General features: G+C 48.6%; 1 protein-coding gene across 2 annotated transcripts in view; it reads left to right on the top strand.

Annotated features, from left to right (window-relative positions):
* Positions 1-6,618: 6,618 nt before the first annotated feature.
* Hck (HCK proto-oncogene, Src family tyrosine kinase) overlaps positions 6,619-15,345 on the top strand; it is a 39,946-nt gene continuing 31,219 nt past the window's right edge. For both annotated transcript variants that reach the window (XM_050151213.1, XM_050151212.1), the window contains exon 1: positions 6,619-6,878. The gene's annotated coding sequence lies outside the window, so the exon portion shown is untranslated. The remainder of the gene's footprint in view (positions 6,879-15,345) is intronic.

The raw sequence follows: 15,345 nt of genomic DNA, 5'->3' as shown, positions 1-15,345 counted from the left end.
ATAAAAACTAAAAATGAGAAAGAGAGAGAGACAGGGGGGAGGGAGGGAGGGAGGGAGGGAGGGAGGGAGGGAGGGAGGGAGGAAAAAACAATACTCACAGAATGGGAGAAGTGACATTTTGGATAAGGTGCTGGGATCAATAATAAAAAGACAAACTTTTTAATGCGTTTTTGTGTTTGTCACTCTGTACCTCAGGCTGTCCTTGACCTCAGGATCCCCCTGCCCCTGTTTATTGAATGCTGGGTAACGTTTCTAATTTGTTCAAGTTCAAGCTACCTAATTTTCTCTTGTCTTCTTATCGCACTTAAGATTTTAGCTAAGCCAAAGCCAGAGATCTGCTCCTGTGTCCTTCCGACCGTACCCTTAGCTTGCACAGTCGGTTCTTGACCTGTCCAGACTTCCGGTGTAAGATGTGAGGGAGGCGCGTGGCGCATTCCTGTGCTAGCGACTCTCTAGCTGTCCCAGCGCCCCTTGCACGGCTCTGCTTTCCCCATGATTCAGTGGTCTCAGCAGTTGTGTTGAAAATCAACTGGGCATTAAGTATTTACTTTTCGACTCTCAGTTCTGTTCCGCTGAACGATAATATCTGTCCTGCGCCTGCTCCGCCACGTCTTGATCGCCGTAGCTTTGCTTTGGAGTGTGGGAGCGTGAGTCCGCCACCCTCGCTCTTTTTCAAGACTGTCTAGGCTGCTTTGGATGCTTTCACTTCCACACGAATTTTAAGATCAAGTTGTCGTGTTTTGCACACACAATGACAGTCGGCGTGGAGGGGGCGAGGGATGTGTCTTTCTCGGTCACTCTCCCCCTTATTTTTTGAGACAGTCTCCCGGTGATCCCAGCGTGCTCACTGACTGGGAAAGACTTTAGTTCTCTTGTAGATTCTTCAGGTTAATGTATAGAAATACTTGCGTTTTTACAATTTTTTTTCTTTTTGACAACTATTTAGTATTCTTTTATTTTCCCAGGCCCTAAATTATAAACATTTAGGTTATTTCCAGACTTCAATGATTCTCCCAGTACAGTCCATGAGGCCTCTTTTCGCATCCCAATCGTCTCTCTGGGCTGTCATGACTGCTAAGTTACAAGCGCTCTAGTGCAAGCCACACCACCTTGCCCTTGACTGACTTCCTTAGCCTGTTCACCCTCTTGTAGTCCATGCTTCAGATAGCAGCCACGTGGATCCTATTCAGAATTAGTCTGGTTTGCTCACTTTTCTCTCAAAACCCTTTCAAGTCTTCCTTCTCTATCAGTTAAAGGTTAACATCGAGCTGGGCAGTGGTGGTGCACACGTTTAATCCCAGCACTCAGGAGAGGCAGAGGCAGGTGAACCTCTGAGTTCGAGGCCTGCCTGGTCTACAGAGCGAGTTCCAGGACAGCCAGGGCTACAGAGAGAAACCCTTTCTTGAGAAAAAAAAAAAAAACAGAAAAGAAAAGTTATTATTGATACCATTCCTGGCTTCCACTCCAGCCACACCACCACTGTCTGGAGACAGAAGAGACAGAATCTAGGTTTAGACACTCCCCGCCAGGATGGCTCCCTGCCCAGGTTCTGCTTCAGTCACTAGACTACAATGGCAGCAAAAGTCTTTCCAGGCCCATCTTCCTCCTGGAGGCAGCGTCTTTCTAAGTTACATGCTGCTTTTCGTCTTTGGGATGAGGCAGCACTGGCTTCTGAGCACTGCTCCAATCCGAGCTTGGCCAGAAGTTTCGAGTCTCAACAGTACAGACAACCGTAGATATCGGCCCAAGCTTTCTATGTTTGATTCTTCCAGTGACCTCCTTAGGTCAGCACCATTTTCATCCGCACTTGACAGGAGGAGACTGAGGCTCAGAGAGGTTGATTATTACCGAAGCCAACGGGCAAGTAGCCATGCTAAGGCTGAGCTTCCCAGAGTCTTCCAGTAGTCAGCCAGGTTGTCCATGACAACGGTGGAATGGATGGATGACAGGAGTTTGCCACTTCAAAGCCTGGTTACACACTGACTTAGCATCAAATCTGTAATCATATAAATGTTTTAGTGTAAATATCAAAGCTAGGTGAGATTTTTTATTACATTGTGTGTGTGTGTGAGAGAGAGAGAGAGAGAGAGAGAGAGAGAGAGAGAGAGACAGAGACAGAGAGAGAGAGAGTGAGAGAGAGAGAGAGAGAGAGAGAGCATGAGAGATGAGAAGACAACTTATAAGAATAATTTCTCTCCTTCCACCACTGATCCTGGTGGGGGTCAAACAGATTGTCAGACTTGACAGCAAGCAGTTTTAGCCCCCCTGAAGCATCTCAATAGCCCTAGATAAGATTTTTAAAAAATAATAGATCGTACTGAAATTGTTGTTGTTGTTGTTAATGTTTTGACTGCACATATGTCTGTGCACCATGTGCATGCCTACTGTCCATGGAGGCCAGAAGAGGGTGTGTGATTCCCTGGGACTGGAGTTACAGACAGCTGTGAGCCACCTTGTGAATGCTGGGAATGGAACTCTGGTCCTCTAGAAAAGGAGCATTCGGTGCTCTTAGTCTCTGATTTATCTCTCCAGCTTGAGGACTTTATTAAATTTAAAAATGGGAATATCAAATGGCAAGGATGTGAGGCAGTGACTTAAAATTCACAAGCTTCTGGTGGAAACACAAGCCACAGAGACACTTGGCCAGCTCAGGAGTTTACGGTACAGCTAGACAGTCACCTGACTCCAGACCCAGTCACTCAAGAGAAACAGAAACAGGGCCTCTCTCAAGGGCTTTAACCTGGCACCTACAGCAGCTTTGTTCGTATGGCAAAAAGTCTAAAGACAACACAAATCCTATCAGCGAGCAAATGGATAGACAGTGGCAAGTCTATACTGGAGAACGCTACTCGGCTGCGAAAAAGGACAAACTAGCGGATCGTGTCACGATGTGGAGAATCTCAAGAAATCAGTAAGTGAGCAGAGAGAAGAGAAAAAAAGAAGTATGCCTTGTGGTTATGTTTATGAGAAATTATAAAAAGCCCGAAGCTAATCTATAATGACAAGCAATGAATTTGTGGGGGCTGGGGAGATAGCCCAGTTGGTAGAGCTATGGTCTACTACAGATAAAACCCTGCTTCCAATCTCCAGCACCCAATGAACCAAAAACATTAGTGCACACCTGTAAGCCCAGCACTTAGGGAGTAGGTTCAGAAAAATCAGGAGCTCATTCTCAGCTACATGGTGAGTTCAAGGCTAGCCGAGGCTACATAAAATCATGTATCAAAAAGAATAAAAAAAATCTTTTGCCAATTACCTGAAGTCACGTAAGAGCTGGAAGAATTAACTGGAATTAAGGAAAATTTTTTAAATTCCTTATGGAAACCTTTGGGGACATAGAAATAAATGTGTTTGCTTTTGAGACAGGATCTCAGAAAATAGCCCAGGCTGGATTCAGACTCACCAAGTATCTGAAAAAAACATTGAATTTCTGCTCCCCTTCCCAAGTGCAGGGATTGCAGGTGTATGTAACTGTGTCCCATTTACTTAGTGTCCGGGATCAAACCAAGGGCCTTGCGGATGCTAGGCAAGCCCTCTATCAACTGAGCTGTAAACCTAGCCCCAAATATCCTGAATTCTGATTAAGGGAATGGCTTCACAGGCAAGTATTACTTGCCCAGATTTATCAATAATTTAATAATTATTGATAATTGTACCTTTGAATTCTTTTTTGGTTTCTCAAGACAGGGTTTCTCTGTGTAGCCCTGGCTGTCCTGGAACTCATTCTGTAGACCAGGCTGGCCTCAAACTCAGAGACTCACCTGCCTCTGCCTCCCAAGTGTTGGGATTAAAGGCGTGTAATACTACCACTCAGCAAATTTTTAAATCATACTTATTTATTGAGTGTATATGTGTGCGGGTGTTCACGGGACATGGCATGTATGCAGTGCTCAGAGGACAACTTGTGGAATCTGCTCTCTCCCTCTACCAGGATCCAACCCAGGTAGGTCACCCTCCTAGTAGTAAGTGCCTTAATCCACTGAGCCATCTCACCAGCCCTAATTGTGCCTTTTGTTTATCAAAAAAATTATGTCACAACAGCGTTGGTGAGATTGCTCCATGGGTAAAGGTGTTCGGTGTTCACAATGCAAGCCTGGATACCTCAGTGAAGTGGAACCCACGCAAGGTGGAGGGAGAGAAATGATTCCACCAAGATGTCTTGTATGCACACACCAGTGGACACGCACACACCAAAAATCATCTGGGCTCAGTAGGTTAAAGCCCTTGCCATGCAAACCTGACAGCCCAGTCCTACAGTAGGAGAGAACCGATGCCCCAAATTTGCCCCCACACATGCCATGGCTCTTAAGAACCCACACTCACGTGCATATCATACACACATACACACAATAAGAATAAAATTTGAAAATATTTTTGAAACAGAGTCTCCCTGTGTAGCGCTGGCTGGCCTGAAACTTGCTATGTAGATCAGACTGGCCTGGAACTTACAGAGATCCACACCAGCCTCTGCTTCCGAAGTGCTAAGGTTAAAGCTATGAACCACTATACCCAGCCTCATAAAAATATTTTTAATTATGCCACAATAAACATGATAGGAACTTTAGGGACATAAATGACAATTTTTATGACAATACTACTTTAGCAAAAACTTCTGGGAAATGGTTTGAAAAGGAACTTGTTGGTTCCTCCGTGGGTCTGTCATCAAATGACACCTTGTCAACAAAGATGCAACAAAGGCTGGTCATATCTAATATCTCCCGGGCCTGCCCCAGGACCTGCCTTTCTCTTCCTGGAGGCCCTGGGAGCACGGTTGGGGCAGGCCAGAGTGCTGGATGCCTAATGCCCTCCAGGCATCCCTTCCCTAACACTCCACAGGTATGTTTAAACGCCCAAGTCCTTGTCTCAAAGAGGATAATGTGTAGTGTGTGTGTGTGTGTGTGTGTGTGTGTGTGTGTGCGCGCGCGTGTGTGTGTCTGTCTGTGTACACAATACACTGCCTCTAGTCCCAGCAGACAGAACCCTTCATTGGCTCCCTTCCCATCTCTGTCTCCTTCACTGTCCATAACCAGTATTGTTTACTCCTACACAGACCAATTCCACTTCTGTGTTGAAGTCAATAAAACCCGCTCAAAACTCAGTCTATTTTTATAAATAGGGCATGCTTATATTAAAGAACATAACAAACATGTAAGTGTAGGGTGAGTGTCTTTCTCAGTAGTGGTTGTGTCTTGGGGGTAGGGGCAGACGACAGTTGGCCAGGCTATGAGGCAGCTTTGGTTGTCAGAACTGGGGGAAGGGTACTAATGGACCTAGTGAGTGGAACTCAGGGGTGCCGCTACCACTGGGTCATGCCCAGAAGAGGTCATACCCAATGCACAGTGCTGCTGCTGCTGGCATGATGCACACATGCATAAACTGAGAGGCATTGGTGGCCTGGCTGGAGCACCTCAGTTCAGAGTGTGGGTCCCGTCTTTTTAAATGAATGTTCTCTGTCCCTGTCTCGTGCTGGGCAGGATGCCAGGCAAACAGGGCCTCCGTGGTCAGCCAGTCAGACTTTCTTCCTCTTCAACTTGGGAGGTCTTCTGAGCAATCTCAAATTCTGCCCAGAACAAGGCAGAGAATTCCTGCGTGTGGGCGCCAAGCTTTGCATGGAGTTTGAATAGGCGCTGGCAAAGAGAGGGAAAACCCTTTGCTGGGAGAAACTGAAGGGGCTGTGGAGAACCCCCAGAATCCTGGAGGCGTGGTTAGACTTAAAGGCGGATCCATTCCTTCCCCCAGCTAGTTGGGAATCTTTGAAATGAAGGGTAGGATCATTTGATAACTCAATGCAGGATTCGAGATTTGGCACCGATGGGATTAGAATCCTGGAGACTGCTGATGGTATAGTACACTGTCTGGAGTGAGGCACCGGATTCCATCCTCTGCAACACACACACACACACACACACACACACTCACACACTCACACACGCACACACACACACACACATACACACACACACACACACACACACCCCGAGATTAAAATCCTTTCAGAAGGTTGGATTACAAATCTAGAGAACAGGGATTAGGACCCTTCACTTGGGTGGATTAGAATCTTTGAGGTCAGAGCAGAAAGTGAAATTAAAATTCCTTTGCCGGGCAAGGGGGCAGAAGGTTCAGCTGGTAAAGGTGCCTGGCGCCCAACCTGGCGACCTGACTTCAACCCCGAGGAATTCACAGGGTGGGAGGAGAGACCTGAGTCCCCTTAACCTCCACACCACGCGGAAACACCAGTGTATTTGTACACATGCACGGAATCAATCAGTCATCGTAAAACAATAAAATCCTTTAGGTGCCGCATGAGTCTTTGGATAGTCTCTTGGGTAGGCTGAGGGTGGATTTTAGAATCCATTGTACTGATTCAAACCAAGGCGGGGTTAAGTGCATTAGTGGGGGGACAGGGAATCTTTGGGCAATGGGTCAACGCTTGGGGTCTACTTCAAGAACTGGTTAGGGCCCTTGAGGACAGAGTTAGCAAGGAAATGTTGAAATTCTTTGGAGGTGGATTAAGAGCTGGGCACAGACGGGTGGGAGTCGGTTTAGTATTTTTAGGGGGCGGAGTCTGGTCACTTGGGGGCGGGGTTTGCATCGCCCAGGGCGCGGCTAAGGCTCCCAGATGGCCAGTGAGAGCCTCAGGGTCGCGGCTTCCAGCCTGTGCTCGCCCCGGTGTCTCTCAAAAGGGTGGGAAGGAAGCAGAGTCGCTGGAACAAACGACTTCGACCCCCTTCGGAGAGCCGTCGCAGCCTCCGCAGACCGCAAGTCTTCGTCGTTTGCTCCACGCTTGCGACTCCTGGGCCGCCAGGGACCGCGGAGCTGGGGGGTCGTTCGAGCTGCGAGGATCCGGGCTGCCCGCGAGGCGAGGGGCGGGCGCCCAGGTGAGTGAGGTGGTGGGATGGAACCCCGAGAACCCGCGGTCCTTGGGCGCCAAGGAGCTGGGGTCCAGGGAGAGCTGCCGGCGCGGCGAGCAGAGAAGGGACAGTCCCAGGAGCAACCGATTGGTGGTAGGATGCGCCGTCGACAGCGGGTGGAGGGTGTCCAGGTAGCCAGGTGAAGGGAATTGCCGCTGCCCAAAGCGATCATGGGATAGCCTTAGATAGAGGAAGCTCAGGCAGGGGAGTGACATTGCTGAGCTGACGCTTCTCTGACCCACCAGGTTCCCCTTCTGCTCAAACACACACACACACACACACACACACACCAAGAAGAAGAAGCAGGAGGGGAGGGAAATGCCCATTCAGTTCCCAGTGGGGGTGGGTGGGTGGTAAGGTCACGCAGGGTAGGCAGCGGGCAGGGCTAAGGGAGCAGCTGGGGCAAGACATGCCCATGCCCGCCACACCCAGGCCCGACGGCAGCTTGAGTCTGAGTCTCTTCTTCAACTTCTTCCCCTGCCCTCCTGGTTAACCCCTACACCAAACTCCAGAACCTCTTACACAAGGGTCATAATCCACCTTAAACTCTTGCTTGTGAGACCCCGGCCAGGTCACTGGTTGCTCTCTGGATTCCCCTTCCTCCTCTGTAAAAATGGGCTATTTTAAGTCTCCCGCTGAAGCTGGGTAGTCCAGGGAGGAAAACAGGTCTGCATGATACCGGGTGCCGAGCTTGGCTTTTCTGTGCCTCTGTTTCCATAGCTGCAGGATGGAATGATGATTAGGAGAGTTTGCCTGCCCCCGATTCAAACTGCTCAGGATTGGAGGTGTTTAGAGTTTCAGATTATGGGAGAATTCTGGGTTTTAAGTATACAGGGAGGCATCTGGGGCATGAAACCTAAGTCTAAAGAGGAAATTTATGTTAGAGAGACTTCTGTTTGCATGTACAGTTTGGTGTGTGCTCAGGTGTTCGTGCACACATGGAGGCCAGAGGACAACCTCTGTGTTGTTCTTCAAGCAAAGTCCACACTGGTTTTGAAGACAGGGTCTCTCATTGGCCTGGGGCTTAGTGGTAGGTGGGGCTGACTGGCTACTGAGTCCCAAGGGTCCAACTGTTTCCACCTTCCTAACACTTGGATTAGCACAACTTCCAGATCACATTTTTCCCTAATGGATTCTGGGGGCATAGCTCAGGTCCCCCTGTTTGCAAGACACTTGTTTTACCAACTGGGCTATCTCCACAGCCTATGATTTTTGTTTGTTTTGTTGTTGTTGTTTTTGCTTTTCAAGACAGGTTTCTCTGTGTAACAGCCCTAGCTATCTTGCAACTTACTCTGTAGATCAGGCTAGTCTAGAACTCACAGAGATCTGCCTGCCTCTGCCTCCCGAGTGCTGGGATTAAAGGCGTGCACTACTACTGCCCATGATTCTTACACATTGTATATTCACAGTCCAGAGACAACTAATGTCTTATTTCTATTAGCACCTAGATTTTTACTTCAACTCATAGCCTCAGATCAGGTATAATTTTCCTCCTTGGATCCTGTCAGTATTCAAAATGTCTTGGATTTTAGGGCATTTCAGATCTAGGGTTGGGGTGTTCCCTCACTTTTGAAGATGAAACTAAGAACTGAAGGAAAGGGGGTCAAGTGGTGGTTCTGCCATTCAGAGCACACACACACACACACACACACACACACACACACACTGAATCTGAGAGAGAACTGGAGGAAAAGCCCTTGGAACACTGACTATCAATCAAGTGTACTTTCTACTGTTCCCGTCCAGGCCTGAGATTCCCATGCCAGCATCTTCAGGAAAGCATGTTAAAATGCACATTGCTAGGGCAACCCCAGGACGAAAGTCTGGGGAAAGATACTGCTGCTGCCCAGAAATCCCACTTTGACTGCAGCAGGGCTGGTTGTAGTGGAGTGTTCTTGCAATCCCAGAATCTGGGAGAAGAGGCAGGAGGAGCAGGAATTCAAGGTGATCTCTGGTTATATAGCAAGAGTTTGAAGCTATACTTCATATATATACTTATATAATACTAAGCTGCACGTATATCTTTTGCATATGAAGGTTTTTCTTTGGTAACTCTAAATTAATGACATCACTACTCCTGTGCCTGGGGCTATGATTTAAACGATGAACATTGCTTGAACTTGAAAATGAGTAACTACCGAGTGGGCAGTGCATTTGGCACGGGTCCAGTGGGTAACAGGATGGTTCCATCTTGGGGAAGACAGGGGCGTACTGTGAGATTCCATCACTCTACTCAGAAGGGCAAGCAGCTAAAGACTTTGGACTGCTTATTTCTAGAATTTCCTATGTGATAGTCTCAGGTTGTGGCTCACTGTGGGGCTGAAACTGGGCAAAGCTAACCCTCTGGTTGGGCGTGCAAGGAAACTCCTCACATGAGCACTGATCAAACTCTGAGGCTCTGAGGCAACCTGCCTTCTCCCTACCGACTATCAAACTGGGATCCATCGCGGATGAGAACGGAGATCGAACTCCTTCCCACTAGCTGTAGCGGCGTCATCCTGGTCAGTGACCACTGCACAGTTTTTCTCACTCACCCACTGACCGATATTCGGGTTGCTGCCAGTGTTACTATAACAACAAATATTGCCGGGACCATCCTGTGTGTGTGGTCTTGGACACATGTGCAGGTGTTTCTTGGGGAAAACACTAGAGGACTGGATAGCTCTCCAGGTGGCAGGGGTCACCTGTCCCTTTTTATGAGAAGAGTATGGGACCTGGAAGGTCACTTATGGAGTTTGGGGAGAGAAAAGGAGTCAGCTCTGGGGACCTCTCAGCTCAGTATGGCTGGTTTGCCAGGCGACAAGCTCTCTGCTGCGACAAGCTTCAGCTGCCTTCTTCACTATGCCCGGTGCTTAGCAGATCTGCAAGAGCTGGGAGCATGAATTTTGCTCCTGCACATTTCTTCTATGTATCTTTTATTTAGCATAGCATGTCCTGTGTGTGATCCTGCGGGTGCAGTTTTTGTCCTGCTGAAATGCTTAGCGTTACATTGTTAACACTTTCCCATCCATTAAGATCTCCTTGAATTTTGGAGTGACTGATAAATATTCCAATTTGGGGGTGAATAATTTTTAACCTTTCTAGACTAATACAAGGTTTTGCAGTTTTAATGTGTTTGCCTGCACGTATGTGTGTGCCTGGTGCCCTCAGAGGGCACCAAATCATGTAGAATTGGAGTTACAGATGGTTGTTAGCTGCCATGTGGGAACTGAACTTGGGTCCTCCACAAGAGCGACAAATGCTTTTATCTGTTGAACCATCTCTCCAGCCCATAATTTTTCACATTTTAAATTGAGAAATGAGCTACCTTTCCAGTGGCTGGTTTATTTTGACTCTCAATATGAGGGAACAGTCTGCCACGGTGGAGCAGGCACAGAAGCAAGATTGGCTCTAGCTGTAGCGGTAGGAGTCACCACCACCTCCCATCTTCATAGAAGAGCCTAGAGAGGGTAAGTAATATCCCCAAAGTTTCACACCAGTCAGTAACACAGTCTCCCTCAGCCTCCCTTTTTTCAAAGCAAGGTTTGGTCCCTGCCCTGTTGCTGTCCTTGGAGTGGAGCAGACTTCTGGAAGTGTAGGTGACAATGGAGAAGAAATCTTTGTTCAGATTTCAAATATGTCCTTGCTCTTGGCCCGTGGCTGTGGCCACACATTCTGCATGTCAGCATAACTCTGTATTCCCTGGCTGCTGTTCTCTTAGGACTTGCATGCCCAGTCCCTCCTGTGATGCACTCACTCTGAAGTGCTTGGGCCCAGGAGAAATGGGCTTGAGTGCCTGCTTGGGAGCCTGTCTTACAAAAGCTGTGGCATGCCACGCTAGCCCCTTCTCTCTGACTCAGTCTACCCAGCCGGAAAATGAGTACAAGAAGGATAGCATGATCACAACACACACGCACATGCAAAACACATGCTCACAATTTCAGTGGGTATACAGGCCTGTGTTTTTCCAGAAACAGACCCTAGACGAAGTTTCAACTGCAAATAGCTTACTTGGGAGTTGATTCCAGAACCTTTGATAGAGAAGTAGGCAAGAGGGAGCAACCCAGCAATTTCCCACTGTGGCCCCCAGAGCCCCATCCCACAGGCCATGTGGATGCAGCACCAGCCAGGTCAGAGGTGAGAGGACTGGGATGTTGGCCTCCTGCCTGTCAGTCCGTGGTTGAGGGCTGCTCCTGTCAGCTTGTGAAGCTCAGACGGAGCAAACACCTGTAGTCACAGAGCGATCTCTATAGCACAGAGGGGCTGGGGCCGGCAGTTGGAAGTCCAACCAGAATGTTCCAGGACAGTACGGTGGTAACGGCTGGGGACAGGGCATGCAGAGCATCTGCTTGCATATACAATGCACAACTGTCAAACCCAAGGCCAGATGTTAGCAGAGGTTACCCAGGTTAGGGAGGGGAGGAGCATGGAAGGAGTGAAAGGAGTGACCTAAAGGGGCCCCAGATTGGCTTGTGATGTTTAAACTTCTAGCATGCGTGTGCTAATGTCTCAAAGGAGAACAGAGAAGTTTCGCTGCATTTATCTGTGTGTCTATATACACATATGTGGGTGTGCAAACTAGAGGATAAATTGTGAGACTCGGTGCTCTCCTTCCAACGTGTGGGTCCCAGGGTTCAAACCCAGGTCCTCAGACTTGGCAGGAGGAGCTTTTACCTTCTGAGCCATTTCAACAGCCCCAAGAGAAGACTTTTTATTTTTTTTATTTTTTTATTTTTTTTATTTATTAAAGATTTCTGTCTCTTCCCCACCGCCACCTCCCCTTTCCCTTCCCCTCCCCCAACAAGTCCCCCTCCCTCGTCAGCCCAAAGAGCAATCAGGGTTCTCTGCCCTGTGGGAAGTCCAAGGACCACCCACCGCCATCCAGGTCTAGTAAAATAAGCATCCAAACTGCCTAGGCTCCCACAAAGCCAATACGTGCAGTAGGATCAAAAACCCATTGCCATTGTTCTTGAGTTCTCAGTAGTCCTCATTGTCCGCTATGTTCAGCGAGACTGGTTTTAACCCAGGCTTTTTCAGACCCAGGCCAGCTGGCCTTGGTGAGTTCCCGATAGAACATCCCCATTGTCTCAGTGTGTGGGTGCACCCCTCGCGGTCCTGAGTTCCTTGCTCGTGAAGAGAAGACTTTTTAAACCAAACATGTGGTGCCATAGGATGGAAGTACATTATATACATGTGTGAAAATGTCCCCATGAAACCGATGGTTTGTGTAATTAATATCTCCAAATAGAGTGCTCTGAGTCTATACCCTCCTTGGGACTGGAGAGACAGCTCAGTGATTAGGAGTATTTACTGATCTTCCAGAGGACCCGAGTTCAGTTCCCAACACCCTCATCAGGCTGTAACTCCAGGGGAGCCGTCAACCCTGGTCTGCACAGGCGTGCATACTCATGTGCACATACCCACATGTAGACAGTACATAATTAAAAGCAATAAAAATTCATCTTTAAGATAGTAACACACCCTCCAAAATATAAAGTAAACCAGGGCCTAGCGCTCTATCAACCGGAAGATGTGTTCTTGTGGCTTTTCTTTCTTTTTTCTTTATGTGTGTGTGTGTGTTGTGTATGTGTGTGGTGTGGTTGTGTGTGTGGTATTGTGTGGTGTGTGTGTGGTGTGTGTGAGGAGGCTGGAGGTGGATGTCATGAACCTTCTTTGATTGCTCTCTGCTTTATTCATTGAGGCAGGGTCTCTCAATCAAACCCAGAGTAGGCCGATATAACCAGTTTCCCTACTCAGTTTGCACCACAGATTCCCTGTTACAGCTTCTAAGGCTGAAATTACAGACAGGTTCCCAAGCCCAGCCAGCATTTATGAAGGTTCTGGTGATCAAAGGCCAATCCCTCGCTTGCATACAAGTGCTTTAACCACTGAGCCCACCCCCAGCTCTCCTCTCTCTCTCTCTCTCTCTCTCTCTCTCTCTCTCTCTCTCTCTCTCTCTCTCTCTCTCTCTTTCCCTCCCTCCCTCTCCCTTCCTCCTTCCCTCCCTTTCTTCCTTCTTTCCTTCCTTCCTTCCTACCTTTCTCCTGAGGAGGGCCTTAAACTTTGGATTCTTTGGCCTCCACCTCCTGATTGCTGAGGTCCCGGGTACATGCAGGAGCCCTCGGCATCTATGGGGCTGGGGATGGAGCCTGGGCTCTGTGCACACTATCTGAACACTCTAGCAGCTGAGCTACATCCTTAGACCATGTTTTCGCGGCTTTGAGGATTGCATCCATGAGACACAGCTTGGTGTTGGACTTGAGAACAGCGCAGCAGGCGAGAGTGAAAAGAAGCCTGTTGCCAAGCTGGCCACCATGTTCTGTGTAAAGGGGACAACCCGCTCCAGTGAGGAGCACCTAGTTTTGTCAAGAAAAATGAACAAACTGGAAGGCTCTCCCCACCCAGATACCTTTGTAACTGCTGCCAAGAAACCTGGGTCCCGGGGAAGCCTGTGTCTGCGGATGCCACAGGAATTTGCTAGGTTCACGGCCTGTTCTTTATTCCACAGTCTCCTCCTTATTCCCTTGACTAGGGTTTCTCACAGAACATGAAGCTCGGCTGGTGGCCCACATGCCCCAGAGGTGCCCCTAGCTCTTGTCTCCCAAAACACTGTGGTCACAGATATGTGCTGCCCACGCCTGGTGCTAGGGATTCGAACCCAGGTCCTTAAGCTTGCATACAGTGCTTTGCCCACTGAGCCTTCTCTTTAGCCCTCTGGGCTGCATTTTAAAGAACACTTGCATTTTTAAGAGAAAGAATGGAGATTCTCACCCAGGTGGTTTCAGATCTTACCCTGAACTTCTCAAACTGCTGGCCTCAAGACAGATAAAATGAGATTTAAAACAGCCCAGGGAAGTTCATAGGTGCTGCTGATCTCTGGAGCTGGCTGGTGGCCTAAGGGTAAAGGCCTAAGAATTTGACTGGCAGTTGAACTAGCCACTGGGGCTCAAGTATCTCACACCAGCTTTCTAGCTGGGTCACACTTGGAAGCAGAAGCCAGAATCTTCCTCTAGGTGGTGGAGTCCCTAGATTTCAGGTGACCCAGGGCCTACTGTGCATCCCCTCTGGAGATTTTACTCCACCTGAGAATGAAGGACTGGCCCTCCAATCTCTTCCAGTATGCATGGAGCTCATAGCCTGGCCAGAGCAAGCTATAAAGGAGGGGTGTGACCCCCAATTGTCCACCAAAGTCAAGTCACATAGAGTAAAGATGGTTCTCTCAGAATGTAGCCAGGGTGCCTGAGGGACCCTGTACCCCAAAAACTGTTTTAGAGAGGAACTTCTGGTTGGAAAGATGCCCCAGCCCCGTGGCTGAGCTGTTCTAAGAACACAAAGTTCCTCTAAGCAGGCAGTTGTAAGCCGTGGGCCCCACAGCAGTCATTGCCTCCCTGAGCTTCCTTTTTGGGTCCCTCGCTCCCCAACACCTTGTGCAGTAGCCTCTGTTGCTGACCCCAGGAGGAACGACAGGCAGGAGGACTCATGCTCCCTGCTCCTGGCTATGGGAATTTCTTCTTAGGGCCTTCATTTCCCAGCCTGAAGAATGGCTTTCTAATCTGCTCTGCTGGCTTGCAGCTCTGTATGGTAAGGCCTGTAGAGAGAATACAATGTGCTCGCTCCCCAAACCTGGATAGCAGGCCTCTCATGTGCCAGGCACTCATTAGGTACCAATGGCTTCAGTGCCACCAACTTCACAAGATCCGTATTCCCCATCCTCACCATCTGTGGACCTGGTAGTTCAGCTTCTCTTGTACCAAAGTCTGAGATCAGAGAAGTTTTGGCTAATCAGCCATTTCCTTTTGAGTATAAATTGTAACCTCCTCCTAAGTCTCTCCTAAGTTCTGGGCAGAAATCTACGCATGGTATTAAGAAACAAAAATATAATTCAAATTGGCCCAAGGAGCAGAGGAGGTTATTGGAAAGCTCACAAGACCCCAAATTCAAGCCAGACTGCACTTGAGTTTGGGAATCTGGATGTCTCTATTTCTTGGCTTCTTCTGGCTACCAAAAACATCTCTCCCAGACAGAGGCCACAGACTGATGCTCCTTGGTCAGAACTGAGCCACACCCAGTTTGGTTTCTGTGGCTACAGCTCTGAGTGGTCCAACTTGGTCACAGACCTACACTTACAGAGGATGCAGGAGACTGGAGCCAAGGCTACCTCAATCCATGAACTGAGCCAGAAAGAGCAGTCCTCAGAGGAAAACTGGGGAGCTGCTCCTAACAGAGACAGATACCAATAAGGAGAAACTACAGCTGCCTCCCTCAGAAAACGTCTCATTTCACTTTGGAGAAATGGAGGCTTGCCTTGGGTTACACAGTGAGCTTTTGGCAAAGGTGGGGTTAGACCTTTAATGCTTTCAGAATTCCATGCCCAACCCATGGATGCTCAAGCAGGTCCATTCCCCTCCTTGGCTTGGAGTCTGAGAAGACCTACAGACAGCGTGACAGCACTTGG

This window comes from Alexandromys fortis, unplaced genomic scaffold, assembly GCF_014885135.2.
Source record: "Alexandromys fortis isolate MF-2015 unplaced genomic scaffold, M_Fortis_MF-2015_v1.1 scaffold_27, whole genome shotgun sequence".
Taxonomy (NCBI): domain Eukaryota; kingdom Metazoa; phylum Chordata; class Mammalia; order Rodentia; family Cricetidae; genus Alexandromys; species Alexandromys fortis.
The sequence above is the reverse complement of the archived record's forward strand: the minus strand, read 5'-3'. Positions and strand labels throughout refer to the sequence as shown.